This window comes from Seriola lalandi, unplaced genomic scaffold (genome assembly GCF_002814215.2).
Source record: "Seriola lalandi dorsalis isolate HSWRI2012SDOR001 ecotype SW California unplaced genomic scaffold, Sedor1 jcf7180002054671, whole genome shotgun sequence".
NCBI classification, from domain to species: Eukaryota; Metazoa; Chordata; class Actinopteri; order Carangiformes; family Carangidae; genus Seriola; species Seriola lalandi.
In genome coordinates, this window is record NW_019525224.1 from 161,267 (window position 1) to 172,376 (window position 11,110).

Genomic DNA, 11,110 nt, shown 5'->3' on the forward strand with positions numbered 1-11,110 from the left:
GTTGTTGGTGACATTTGCAGAGTTTGTCTAAGGACACGCGTGCACACACACGCGCACACACACACACACCCACCCTCTGCCTCTTAACTCCACTGCCCATGCACAGTTTCTGTTTATTCTACAGACTCGTAGGCTATGACTATTTATATGCAGTGCACATGTGTATTTGCACATCTGTGTAGCTTATAAGCACTTTTTTTTTTAATTAAGTTTTCTAACCACATCCTCATCCAGTTTATTTTTTCCCATTCCCTCCTCTCTCTTGTCTGCTCTCACTCTAGCACCCATAGCCAATCTGGGTCTGTGACAAAAGCGCCATCTCCCAGGCTGCACGCTCCAGGCTGCATTTACTCACTGGGTCTGCAGGCACTAAGAGCCACCTCTGGATTTAAAGCGCATTTGACTCGTTTCCGCGCAGAGCCGGACGTCTCTCTGCAGGAATCAGCAATTATACAGAGGTCCAACATCCGTGCATCAAATATAGCCTGTGGTAGCCTTTATTTTGTGGGGGGTGTGGGGCTTGCCAGCTGGAGACACTTTGTAGCCCGACAGAACGACTGACCAGCTTGCTTTCCGCCAAACATGGGATGCAATGAGAGGAGGATGCAGGAGAGGGAGGAGATAGATTAAGTAGGCTGATAGAGAGAATAGAAAAAGGAAGCGTGCAGGAAAAAAAAAATCCCCATCGTAGATTGGCCGCGGAACCAGGACCAGGACCAGCAACTGCAAACAAACATCTGACCTCGACCTCCTCGGACGGTGGGAAAACTGGTTGTTGAAATGGAGATGTCGAGATTTTCTATCATCCCGTCTCCTCCTCCTCCTCTTCCTCCTCCTCCTCCTCGTCCAACACACACGCTGCCGAGGCTGATGATGATGATGGTGATGATGATGATGATGATGATGTTTGCGTAGGAGTGTTTTATTTTGCGGGCAGTGTTGGTTAACCAGTCTCTACTGTTCAAACAACTCCAGACAAGCGGTGGATGGAACTGTGTGTGTGTGTGTGCGGCTGGCTGTCTGCTCCAAACACATCTTCCAGAGATATCACCATTATTATTAGTGTTCCTTATCATTATTGTTGCTGGAGCCTCATTTGGAGTATTTTTTTTTCTCTTTCTGCGAGTCTGGAATTGGACAGAAAATGTTTTGCACGCGGATGACAAGAATGTGTTGGGAAAAGTAGTCCAGAAACAAAAAAATATCAACGTGGACATTTTTGCAAAAGGACGCATGTGCTGTTTTTCTTTTCATTCTTTTTCTTGTTAGTTAACAACTAAAGAGGATCAGGCTCTGGGGAGTTTATTATTTTGAGCCCATTCTCTCTACTTCCATGTAGCGCGCACCCCTGCCTTCTGCTGATTACTTTACCGACACTGGGGACTTTTCATTGTCGTTGGTGTCATTATTCAGTGACTGAGGTCGACACCAGCCAAAACCAGCAGAGGTCGGGACCTGAGCTCCGAGGAGCCACCACTACCTTAGATGTGACCCGGCGAATTCCTCTTATCTCTGAAGGTAATCATTCCTCACCCTTATAAAAATAAGGTCGGCGTACTTCTCCATTTACTCATCATTATGTTTTATTTTTTATTAAACGGAGGCTATAGGCTATTGGTTTTAATGGCAGCAAAATAGATGCGTCTGCTTGTCAAGTCATGCTGTGGCGAGCGTTAGAATTGAGAAGTTGGCTGCTTGTTAGAAAACAGATATGATACATTAGATAGATAGATAGATAGATAGATACATAGATACATAGATACATAGATACATAGACATTTTCTGATTTCAGCACCATGGACAGATCCACACTTGTATCATGGCAGGAGGAATCTGCTTTTCTTCCCCCTATTTCACCCAGAATATGTATAATTGATGATAGTCCATATACCCAACATTCATACATGTAACAGAGTGTGTCTCCAGAAGCCTTAACTAAAACATGGTCAATATACAGTAGTGGATGGGCAGGCTGAATTTTAGAAACAGGCAGAAGGATAGATGAGGAAGAGATGGGCAAAGGTGAGGGAGAGGTTCAGTTCTTTTGTATGACAGACTTGCTGGCTGGCCGGCTTGCCACATGCTGGCAAAACAGCATGGCTTGTGAGCCACAGCTACTGTCACCAACTGTTAGCCATGGTCACATCCAAACGATTCACTCCAGATATTTTTAGGCAGGGTGGAAATGCATCTCGGGCGGCATTAAGGCCGTGGAATATGAAAAACATTCCACTGAATGCGGTTTAAATGGCAAAAATATTTAAGGCAAGGAACGCGCAGGATGCCAACCCTCGCCTCTGCTGGGTGTTTTGGAAACACTGGTGGATGAAGTAATAGCTAACTAGCTGAAAAATGAACCCAAAAGTGTAGCCAGGAAGATTACATTGTCATAAAAATGACTGGGAATAGTTATGTTATAAACCTCCCTTCTTTATAGCATTTTTGGTATAGTGGAGGAGTGAACCTAAAAGTGTTGGCAAAACCTGAATGTTTGCTACTAGATGCACTATTCCCCACTGCCCAGCCTGGAAAATAAGTGTTTTGAAAGTATCAAAGTAATACAGCATCCCTACCTGTTAGCATATCAAAACTACATTGTGCTGTTTGACAGTCCAAATTTCAGCCTCAGCTAAGGCTCTATTGTAAGCTTAAACTACCCAAGAAGGAGTAATCATTCAGCTCTACTGTGTTTGTCACAGTGATTTGGCGTTTTGATTCTCATATGTAAATGTCTCGCCTCGTGCACATAGAAGTTTGAAATAAAATCTTACCACATCCCCCAAATCATTGTCACCATGTACAGATGGGCAACAAATTTGGGAGGAAAAAATACAGATTAAATGATGAGGGACAAATATTCAGGGCATGAAAGGTCACTGACTGTATAGTCATTGTATCTCAACCTAACTACACACCTGTGGCATATTTTGGATCTCTCCGCAGTCATTATCAAAACACCAAGTGAGGGAATATCTTTTGGAAGGATGGTGTTCATCCCTCCAGCTGAGTGACAGAAAGGCCCAGCGCTATTCTAAGAAGCTTAATCAAGGTTTTTCCTTCAATTTGCCACAGGGGAAGAGGACTGACTGTACTTAGATTGATACCTAGGAGTCCTCTGCTGTATATGCTGTTCATTGAGCTACAGTGAATTCAATTATGATGTCAGTGCTGTTATCATATCATATCATAAAACCTAGTCTAAGACAGACCTAAAGATAGGACAGGGAATGACAACAGCGACTAAATTCGTGTTGTGGTCTGTCTAGAAAATAAATACACACTCACACAAACACACACACTGTGAGGGCCTACAACAATGAAAGACAAGGAGGAGCTTGTGTTCCCATGGCGACTTCCTCAGTGACCCTTGTAACAACCTTGGCCCCCTGGGAGATCAGTCATACTCCTGCATGCACACACACACACACACACAAACACACACTCAAGTCCCCCTCGCAGCGTGACTATGAGTGACTGTGTGTTACTTGTCTGCTAACTGCTGCTGCTGCTGCTGCTGCTGCTGCTGCTCTACCAGCCTCTCAAGTCATTACAGTAGGAGAGAGAAGAGGAGGAGAGAGAGGGAGTTGAAGGACAAGCAGATGAGTAGGATGGAAAAGCAAATCTCAAAGACAGATGGGTGATGAAAAAAGATGGAGAAAGGTGTGGAGAGAGGAACGCATATAAAACAGGGAGAGAGGGATGGAGGAGAGGAGGAGGATGGTTTAAACACTGGTAGAATAGTCAAGAGTGAATACAATTACAGAGGCAGCATATCCACTTCTCTTTTTTTTTCGGGGCATTGAAAGTGTACTCACCTATCAGCTTAATTACCTTTAAAATGCACTATTGGGAGGGTAAATTATGATAAATCCGCTGTGGTCGGGATAAAGAGGAGAGAGGAGAGGTGGAGTGGATGGATTGAGACTGGGGGAAGGGAATATGGCTGCTCAGTGATCATGTTAAACAGTCACCACCCGTTCCTCCCTTCCTCCACCCGTCTCTCCTCCCCTCCCCCTCGGCACCACGCTCTCCTCTCCCCTCACATCTACACCCTGACATGCTCACACATCACGCTCATGCACAGACAACAATATGACCAGCACACACGTGCACGCAAGTCGTTTGGTCAGCTGGCCTCATCCCAGTGAGTGATTGTAAAAAACTGAAGCTCATTCCAAGAAGTAGAGGGGAGGCGAGGGAGGCGGGGGAGGAGAACAGGAAGAGGCTGAGGAGAAACAGCAACAGAAGAAAAGCTGCTGTTCCTCTCTATGTGTCCTTCCTGAATGAATTTTCATTCACATATGGTATGAATAGTGTCGATAATTGTATTAGTTATATGGTAAAGAGAAGCCTTCATTTTCTGTGTAATTAAAGTAAAATTCAGTTTTTTTTCTCTCAGTAAAGGTCATTTTCAGTAGTTTTGGCCTTCATTCCTGCAGTTATTAACAGTTTTACTCAACAACTTAATTGCTGTGATTTGAAGGCAGAATTACATCACTAGACTCACTTCACAATTATGCTGCATTCATGTCATAGCGTTCAAACCGTAATTACTAGCATCCGCGTGAAGCTTCCGACTTGTAATTGTAGATTGTAGATTGTAATTGTAATTGGCAGAATGGCTAGCAGTCGCATCAAAATGAAATTCAGTATTATCACTAATACAATCGATTCAGCTAATTTCACAGGACTTATATTTGGTAACAAACTGCTAAGACGACAGAAGTAGCTAGTTTAGGCTGTTTATTTGGTGTGACCACAAGGTTAATGCTAACCACCTTGGGATAATGCATGAACACACCCAAGTTGGAATTAAGGGGTGTTTTGTTTGATTTTCCAATTCTGTGGACAACGCCTGAACGTGGCAAAATGAGCAGTCAGATCACCAGACAGGTTGTAAACAAACCTCAAGTTAATTAAGTTAAATAAAACATGTAAGTACACACAATGCTAACATACCGGGTTAAATAGGGAAGAGCAAGTAGTTCTGAGAAGTAGTTCTGTAAAGAATAACAGGATTTACCCGTTTTAACTTCTAAATAAAAACTGAGGATCTCCTTATGACCTAATCACTGCTATTTGTCCTATTGGACTCTTTTGTTGCTATCTCCCCAGATCTGAACTGGTTAAAATATTATAAATCAGTAGGAAGGATAGCTGAGGCTATGAAGATAAAACCTATGTTGTGAAAATGTATAATTTTCCTTTAAGCTTTGCACAGCTAACATGCCTGTCTACAGCCTGCAGCATGCTGCATATATCACACACTAAATATAAAGGCAGATGGCATATAGCTGAGACTAAACATACAAATTACGTCTGTGAGTGTAACCTATTTCAAAGATGCTTAGGGGCTTTTACATTACAAACTTTATGGTCCAAAGCTTTTTTTTCAAAGCCTACATGCTCAGTGTAGGATCGACAAATCTGAGCCTGAAAAGTTGCAAACGTCAACATGGTCCTTTTGGAAAGTGATGAAGCAAAAAGAATTTAAGAACACGATAGCTCAGCAAGGTCGTGACGTACTCTGCGAACAAGAGCAAGCGTGCGCGCTTGAGATGTGAGATTCTCATTCATAAATTCCACTCTTTTGCGATTTGTCTAATCTTATTATGCATCTCTGCAATTCTGCCTGACTGCACTGAGCCTCAGTTTTATCAGCTTAGAGATTAGCATACAGTGAGTGAGCTGGGAAAAGTTTGCTCAAGTACAATCAGACCAGAACTTATAAGCATAAACCACCCACTCAAACAACAGAAAAGGCAATGGTAAAATGTCAGTCTGTAATAGCCCGGTCACCATGGTAACTGAAGACCTGTTTGTACTTTTACACACACTGCCTCTTGAGCACTGACCATTAGCACAAACAACCAAGCAACCATCAGCATTGAGCTTTTAACACATTACCTTCAATTATCTCCACATTTCATAAAAGACATATATACATCATACATCCAAAGGTGCCCTCTGCTGCCTCTTCTTCTTCCTCTGTTTGTCACTTATTTCTACATTTTCCTTTCCCTTCCTTCCATGTCTTCTCTTGCCCTCTGCTTTTCTTCCCCTGCCGACTACCGCTAATCTCCTTCATGCTATTTCTTTCCACCTTGGTCATCTCCCCAGCCTTACCCACTTCCTTTCTTGTTCTCCAAACTGCCACCATATGTCTGCTGTTGCTCCTGCATGAACCTTTTGACCTTTCAAGGCAAATGCACAAGGTTAACCGTCAAGCGCAATATTGGAAATATCCTGCATCTGACGTTTCAGCATCTCTTTCTTTCTCTGACTCTCTCTTCATGTCACTCACTATACGCTCATGGACTCATAAAATTTGTCTAACAAGGACATTTTTCCTGTAATGACGCCACATACAAGGGATGTGAGCAGTACATTCTTTCTGTATGTCACACACAGGTACACGTTACATGTGCGTACCTGTGTGTGTGTATGTGTGTGTGTGTCAGATAAGACGAAGACATATTCTGAGATAAAGGCATGTACATAACGCAGTCTGATTTCTCAAGATAAATCCTTTTTTCGGCATTATGTAGATGTTTATCAAAGGTGTGCAGACTTTTCTGCCTAAGCACAGGCTCATGAACACATCACCATCAAGGATGATTTTTCAAAACAGTCTCTGCAACTGCAAACACACAATTTAACTGTGACAATCATAAAAGCACTGAGATGTTCACTGGGCAGGATTTCACATCTCAAGCAAGTTTACTAATTGGCAATACTAACTGCTGCACAGAAAGTCCAAAAACACCCTTATTTTTAATGTTATTGAAATGTTATGAAAACATTTGATTATTTTTGCTCTAAAACAACACATATGAGCATATATTTTCTGAACTGACCCCTCCGTCAGCAGGTCGTCATTGTTTCTCAGTGCCTTCCAAAACCAGATGACTGGTGATGAATTTTTTTTTTTTACTGATTCACATGTGTTTAAAGCTTTGTTAAGTTTAAGCAAAAATATCTACTAGGTAGAAAGCGGAGGGGAACAGTAGTCTCCCATACTGAAGTCAAACAATTCCATTCGCCCTCACCTCCTTTTTCTGAGAGTAAGGGCCAAGGTTTGCCAAAAAAAAAAAAAAAAAAAATTTCATGCAAAGTGTCATGCGAGCACATCAGGAAACAAAAAGTGCTTATAATTGTTATAAAGTGGAGTGAAAAGCCTACTGTCATACAGAGAAGAAGGTTGATGCGGTTATCATTCCAATATGGGCACACGTTTTCTCTCCCGGAAGTCTTTCAAAGTGTTGCACAAAAAAAAGAGAAAAAAGTGACAGAAATACTTGCTGTAAGATTGAAAAAAAGAGAGCTTAAGAGAGAGGTTCAGACCTCAGCAGTCACAAGTGGGTCTAAATGTCAGACCGCTGGTTTCGGAAAGTTATAGAAACTGTTGGATGCAGCCCCCTCCAATCCAGTGTTGGAAAGGGATTTCAGATGCTGTTCGACCATCTGACAAGCACTTCTGTTGAAGCGTACGGGCCTTTAGTTACGCTTTGACATTGGACATAATAATTTGCTTAGCTACTAGTGGTCTTTGTCTTTTTAGGCATTTGAAAAAAACAACAAATGCTGTTGTTTTTCATGTGAGTTCAGTCGCTCTGCTGTGGGTAATGATCGCCACGGCTTGGACAGCATCCAAATTCTGATTATTTATTTTTGCAGCTTTTTATTTCATATTCTTCTGGAAACAGTGATGGTGACTTTGATAGCGATGAATCATCTGGGGGGCACGCTGACCTTTTATTCAAATCTGTGAATTTGAATGGGCAGCAGACAGGAGATCAGGGCCAAAGTGTTTAGTGCAATACAAGTTTAACATTAAGGGCCCTATTTAGGTGAAGGTGCAAGGTATGGAGCTCAGCTCTGTCAACGATGGCTGCATTACAGTATGTGCCTTCTGCTGCACACCTGCTTGGAGCAGGTCATCTACACACACTGACTGAGCTTCATGCCCTCCATCTGGTGTAACTGACATAGTGCTAACACTGGGCACGAGAGCAGGTTAGGGGATAGAGACAGAAATGGTCAGAGGGAGAATAACCCTAGATTTGGTTCTGTCCAAGTTGAGGGAAAAAAGAACTGAAGAACTTTCTAAGAATGCATTTATTATATTTTGTTACTATTTTGTTGTGTATCATCAGTGGATATCATCTCCCACAGTGCCGTTTGCTGTATGCCACAGCCGTGTGATTATTTCATCAGTGCCTCAGATACGTAGTAACTTCCGACTCTCCTGAGACTCTTCTGAGCTGAGTAACTTCTTGTAAATAGCACGTTTGCTTGAGAAACTCTTGCTTTGAATATGCAAAGTGACACACAGCGGGATCTATCCATCTCTGTGTCACTGTCTTTGCTAGTGAGTGGCACTGCTGCTCAAAGTGATGTTTAAAACAGAGGCCTGCCTACGCTCCCTAAGGCGGTGTACATCAGCTGAACAGACACAGGGAGTGCGAGTGGTGGAGAGCAGAGAGGCAGACAAAGACAGCAAAGCAAATGGAAGGAGAGGCTAAACAGACAGAGACGGGCCACATGGAAAGAGACAGCAAGAGAGCAGTTGGAGCTGAAAACAAAAAGAGAGCGAGAGATGACAAAAAAAAGAAAAAAAATGAGCGACATGACTGGCAGTGTGCCAAGAATATGGATGAAGATATGAAAAGATGAAGGAGAGCAGCAGAGCAGCACAGGTGCTCATACAGGACGCTTTTTGCAACAAAGAGGAAAACACAAATATGTATACGCACACACACACACACACACACACACACACACACGCACACACACACACAGGCAACTGCGAGGGAATTTAGCTTATATTGCAAATACCCGATTCTAGTTAAGTCTTGTTATGCTAACAAACAGAAAACTGCTGCCAAGGGACTCCTGTGCCCTCGTCTCTTCTCTTCTTTTCTCTTCTTTTCTCTTCTCTTCTCTTCTCTTCACAAACCATATGCTTTGTCAGATGTGCGCATCAACCACAGCAGCTGGGGTTAAGTAGCAGTGAGCGCTGTGATAACCAGGTTATGATACCATAATACGACTTGACCTTCACTACACCACCTCTTGTTTCACTACATTTACTGTGGCTTCTGGCCATATGTGTGTGTGTGTGTGTGTGTGTGTGTGTGTGTGTGTGTGTGTGTGTGTGTGCGTGCGCCTGTGTTTGTGCGCCTGTGTGTGTGCACCTGTGTGTGTGTCTGTGTGTGTTTGCCTGTGTGTGTGTCTTTGCAAACTGTAAGTACTTATCTCTGAGGAACTATATGGTGCATTTTAATGGATACATCTAGATTAAATATCAAATGAAATATCCATTATCCAGTATGAGGATGTTATGACTGATCAGGTTACGTGTCCTTGACTTAATAAGAGCTCAGACCTCTACATTCACACAGTCTGCAAAAAAAATAAAATAAATAACACTTCTCTTTCATCCGTCTCTCCTCTCTCACACACAGGCGGACACAGCTGCAGCCACTTTTTTCTCTGATTTAAAAGAACTGACTTTTAGAGAAAAGAGAACCATGGAAATGCTTCTGTATAGCTGAACTGTTGCCATATCCATCAGGTCGTCTATCCATCAAGAATCGTAGGAGTTGCTCTAAACTTCAAATCAAAGTACAGCAATGCCAGAAAATTGATATTCTCATGCATAAATACTGGTTTTATGGGCCCACATTTTTTGTCTGACAAGTCGACAGCCGATCGCACGCTGGGGGTGACCACGCATGACAGCTGTTCACAGCAGGAGGTTTTCACACACAGCAGCAAACAAGATAGGATATGAAGGCTAACATTACCTGTGAACTGTGAATCCGCCTCCTGTGGGTTGTTGCTTTTCTGAGTTGACTGACTCTAAACTCGGAGTGCTGAATCCGGGTTTGAAAGTGAATTAAGGACTCTGAAGGACCGCAGAGATGTTTGATACAAAATCATGCAACCAGTGACATTTAGAGCAAAAAAAAAGCCAAGCAGATCCAGATGTGATCACAGAGGATCATTCTGGCATACGTATGTAACATTGTTGGGTTGTTGGGTTTCCCACATTACATCTGTCAAAGCTGCCAAATGAGACATCATATGTGTCTGTTGGCCTGTTGGCAGCTTATCTGCGACACAAGCAGATGCTTGTGCTACGCTAACTAAACTAACCAGTCCCCAAACCAGGGCTAAAATTATATACACCATGCTGTTGCTTGGGGAGAGAAGGAAAAAGTCTAAAATTGGAAAGATCTCATTGTCAAGTGTCAAGGAGCAAATGTAATTTAATGGTGTCTTATCTAATTCAGGAAGAGGAAAAGGAATTAAATTTATTTGAGGGCAGTGTATTATCCTGAACAGACCATGTAGCCAGAGGGAAGGGTTGTCTGTGTGTGTGTGTGTGTGTGTGTGTGTGTGTGTGTGTGTGTGTGTGTGTGTGTGTGTGTGTGTGTGTGTCTGTGTGTGTGTGTGTCCGTCCTTACATACGATTATACTTTTGATTATTTTGCAATAATGTATTAACCTGTCATAAGGGGAAACTCAGCCCAGTATTATCTGCTTGCTTGGTGTGTTTGCATGGCTAACGTTTTTCACACCAGGAGGTCCTCGCGGAGTTCCAAGTGTCACAACAAACTGTCTCCTCTGTCGCTGCGATTTCTCAGGAGCAGACGTGACAGACACTGAACTTATAAACCAAGGAGTGAACCAGTTCCAGGCAGCATCCAGTGTTATTGGATAGGTTTATGCCGTTCAGAGTCAGAACAGACACAGCTACTCACACACAAACACACAGAGATTATGCATTGCTGAAGGTGAGGCGAAATGTGCTGAGATTCGGTTTGTTGCTTTCATTATCGTTATTGTTATTATTCAGTATGAAAGAACACAGAGGGAACAGTGCATAGAGAGTTTGCATAAATATCTCTCAACAGACTGATGCTCTGTCATAAACAGCAGTTTATTTCTGCGGGGCCCCGAGACTCTATCGAGTTGTAGCTCTGCTCTTGTCTGCTGTATTTATGCAGCACTAAGCAGAAACGGTATCTCCTGCTTATGTTATTACAATGAATTTGCTTGAGGTGTGTGTCACTGAGTGTGTGTGTGTGGGTGGGTGGGGGGG

At 42.8% G+C, this 11,110-nt stretch overlaps 1 protein-coding gene across 1 annotated transcript in view; it reads left to right on the top strand.

Annotated features, from left to right (window-relative positions):
* Positions 1 to 389: 389 nt before the first annotated feature.
* The window catches only part of fam163ba (family with sequence similarity 163 member B, genome duplicate a), a 27,081-nt gene continuing 16,360 nt past the window's right edge, over positions 390 to 11,110 (top strand). Inside the window, exon 1 of the mRNA XM_023421258.2 lies at positions 390 to 1,518. The gene's annotated coding sequence lies outside the window, so the exon portion shown is untranslated. The remainder of the gene's footprint in view (positions 1,519 to 11,110) is intronic.